The sequence below is a fragment of the Trachymyrmex cornetzi genome, unplaced genomic scaffold (genome assembly GCF_001594075.2).
Source record: "Trachymyrmex cornetzi isolate Tcor2-1 unplaced genomic scaffold, Tcor1.1 scaffold3125, whole genome shotgun sequence".
NCBI classification, from domain to species: Eukaryota; Metazoa; Arthropoda; class Insecta; order Hymenoptera; family Formicidae; genus Trachymyrmex; species Trachymyrmex cornetzi.
In genome coordinates, this window is record NW_017297823.1 from 18,750 (window position 1) to 22,170 (window position 3,421).

General features: G+C 35.9%; 1 pseudogene; it reads right to left on the reverse strand.

The window, feature by feature from the left end:
* Positions 1-924: 924 nt before the first annotated feature.
* On the reverse strand, positions 925-2,353 carry LOC108762621 (uncharacterized; annotated as a pseudogene).
* Positions 2,354-3,421: the final 1,068 nt, after the last annotated feature.

Sequence of the window (3,421 nt, forward strand, 5' to 3'; positions counted from 1 at the left end):
CTTGCCAGGCTGGCTGGCTGTCTGGCTGGCTTGGCTTGACTTGCAAGGATGGCTGTAAGGCTTGGCTTAGCCTTGATATCAACGCTGTTTGATGATTATTTGATGTTGATTTTCGTTTTCCACGATGCTTAAAAAGAGGTTTGATAGTCAATGCTACGAGAGAGTTTTTATCGCGGATCTTCCGATTCTAGGCTATCATTTCGTGACCTGGCTTAGCGCCTTGGTACTAACGCTATATGGTGATTATTTGATATTGACTTTCATTTTCCACGATGCTCGAAAGGAGATTTAACGTTTGATTGTCGGCACTATGAGAGTTTTTATTGTGGGTCTCTCGATTCTACGCAAACATGGTTTTGTGGCTGGAACTTTTCTCGGATTTGTGTTATCAATTGGATTTGTTCATATCTTTCTTCGTTGATTGAATGGTCGCGAAACGAAGAAATCGTGGATTCCACCGCACGTAACAGAATGTTCTAGAACATTCTAAACGTTAGTTGAATTTTCAACCACGGAGTGCGGACGGCTGGGGGTATATAAACGAAACCGTTGCGGTCCCTAGCGTACTTGATTTTCATTTTTCAGTCGTTTAACAATTCGCAGTACTCGTCATTACTTGATCTTCACTCGTTTAACAGTTAGTATTCGGTATTCGATTGGCATCTCTCGGGCGACGCTATCTTTAATATTCAGTTCTCAAAAGAAACGAATAGTTCCGACCATCGGGCCGCCGACGCTCTGTGACCACAAGAATCTCCCGAGAGGAGGATTACAGCTGGAATTGCTGCATCCGCCAGCGTAAGTTGCTAATAAGTAATTTATATTTTTTTTATGTCATGTTCATTTCACGTGTGGACAGAATCCCCGTTTAAATATAGTGAGTTGTACAGTGAGCACGAAAAATTTTATATAGAGTGTTTAAAATTAGTCGCGTGCGTGAAACAGACGACAGAAAATCGGGACGTGACAGAGAAGAAGATCATTTATCGCATCACTCACTCATCTGACACAACGACTAACAGATGGTTGGCTCGTTGCTATATCCCACTGCTCCGCTATAGAACCCTGATAACACCCAACTGCACATAAAATCTTAAAGCAGTCAAAATCTGAAAGATAATATAATATTTTTATTTATAAATTACAACATAAGCTGTGTAAATTATATATTGTATATATAAATTAAGTAACATATTATGTGTACATTTTAAGTATATATTTGTACAATATCAAATCTTATTGGACCGTGAGAGTTTTAAATTAAATACCGATGAGAACATGCTGTAACGGTCACGGTAGATCTTGGATGCTTGTAATTTCGTGTGAATTCATATACTACATATGTAAATTCTTAAATGTGCGCCGAAATTTTTTTCAGATTTACAACGCAAACTCTAATCAACTACCGCAGTACTATCACGAGTTAAATTGGCTAACAATTTAACTAATAATCTAACAAATTTGATGTTCATAGCATCTTGGATCTTAGTAATGTTAAATGACATTAAAAATCTGTAAATAATTAATTTATATTGCGAACAATATTACCTAGGCCGGGAGTCAAACTCGAATCTCTGGCATTCCGTGCGAGCGTCCTAAGCCTTTAGACTACCGAGGCCTTAGTAATATTCTTCGCAGTAATCAGCCGAGGTAATATTTTTTGCTATATAAATTAATTATTTACAAATTTTTAATATGTTATTTACAGATTTTAATACATCATTCAACATTATTAAGGTCCAAGATGCTATGAGCACCAAAGTTGTTAGATTGTTATTCAATTCATGATTGTTTTGTGGTAGTTGATTAAAGTTTGTGTTACAAGTCTGAAAAAAAATTTCGGCGCGCATTTAAGAATCTACATTCGTAGTATGTAAATTCACACGAAATTATATTAGAAGCATTCAAGATCCCACTTGACCGTTACATGTTCTCATCGATATATATTTTGTACATTATATTATGAATAAATGCACATAATATCTATAATATTATACAATTTTGTATGAAATATTACACATAACATAATAGAATATTTTATTTAATTATAACTAAATTAATTAATAGCTATGATTAAATAAATCATACTATTTTGAGTTATAAATATGCAAATAATTTATACCTGATGTTCTACACTGAGATCGTATGGACGTTGACGTTTTAATCTTGGTCTCAAAACATCTAATTCTGCTACAATGTTTGGACTCACTCCGTACAATTTGCCAAACTGATCATCAGTTAAATCAAAAGGATCGTGGTTATTTCGCCACTGACTCCTCTGTACGCGGCGGTCCAATTGTTCTGCTCTACGCTCTAAGTTTATAAGGTCCCATGCAAGGAACTCGTCAGCCATTTTGTACAATGCTGTTCAAATGTAAAAAATGTGGAATTATAATAAGTGATAGATCGATATGTAAATAACACAACAAAAAAGATATTTTTGGAATATGTCCTTCCAGGTTCAGATGTGCAAGTAAACGTAACTATACTTTTTCGAATATAAAATTTAAGGTTAAAATTTTACAGCTAAATATAAGATTACAGCTGCATTCTATTTCATGCATGATGCGCATAATTTATCCTTTTACCCTTGTTTTATATTTTATGAACAATAAGGATATCCATGATACATCATGCGCAGCATGTGTAAAACGGAACGTAACTTAGACACATAAAAGACGAGCCACGTGCATATGCCGAGGCATTTAGCTGCGAAATTTCAATCTTAAATTTGACATTGCATTTGGCCCACTATATAAAGCTCAGACCAAAAAGACATTTTTCTACATCAATTTATATTCAATAATTAAATATTTGAAATAAACTTACCTCTTACAACTTGGTAATTAACTGCTATACGAATCTTCTTCTCTTTAAGTCACACGAATCGCAGCCGAATCACCAAACCGAACTTCCTACGTACAAATCGGCGAATCTTAACCTTTTAGTAGGATTTATCGTAAAAAAATTTGTCGGTTAAACGTTACCGTCACGTATGAGGGGGTCTCGTTACGAATAACGACGGTTGTCGTCCACGAACGATAAGTATCGCTCATGAACGAAAAATATTTATCGTTAACCATGGTACAGAATCGCATTTAGCGACATTTTTCGACCGACGCTACTAACGGCACCGACAGTTGTCGGTAAGCGTGTACAGAATAGGGCCCCAGGTCGTATCCCGTCTTCGGTAATGATGTGGCCAAGGTCACTTCTTTTCGCAGGAACTCACATTTGTTTGGCTGCAACTTCAGGTTGTATTTTCTCAATCGTTGTAGTACTTCGATTAATCGTTTATTGTGCTCCTTTAAATTTGATCCATAAATTACGATGTTATCCAAGTATACCAGACGTTTCAGTCCTTATAATCCCGTTAGTATGGAGTTCATGAGTCTTTGAAATGTCGCGGGAGCGTTTTTAA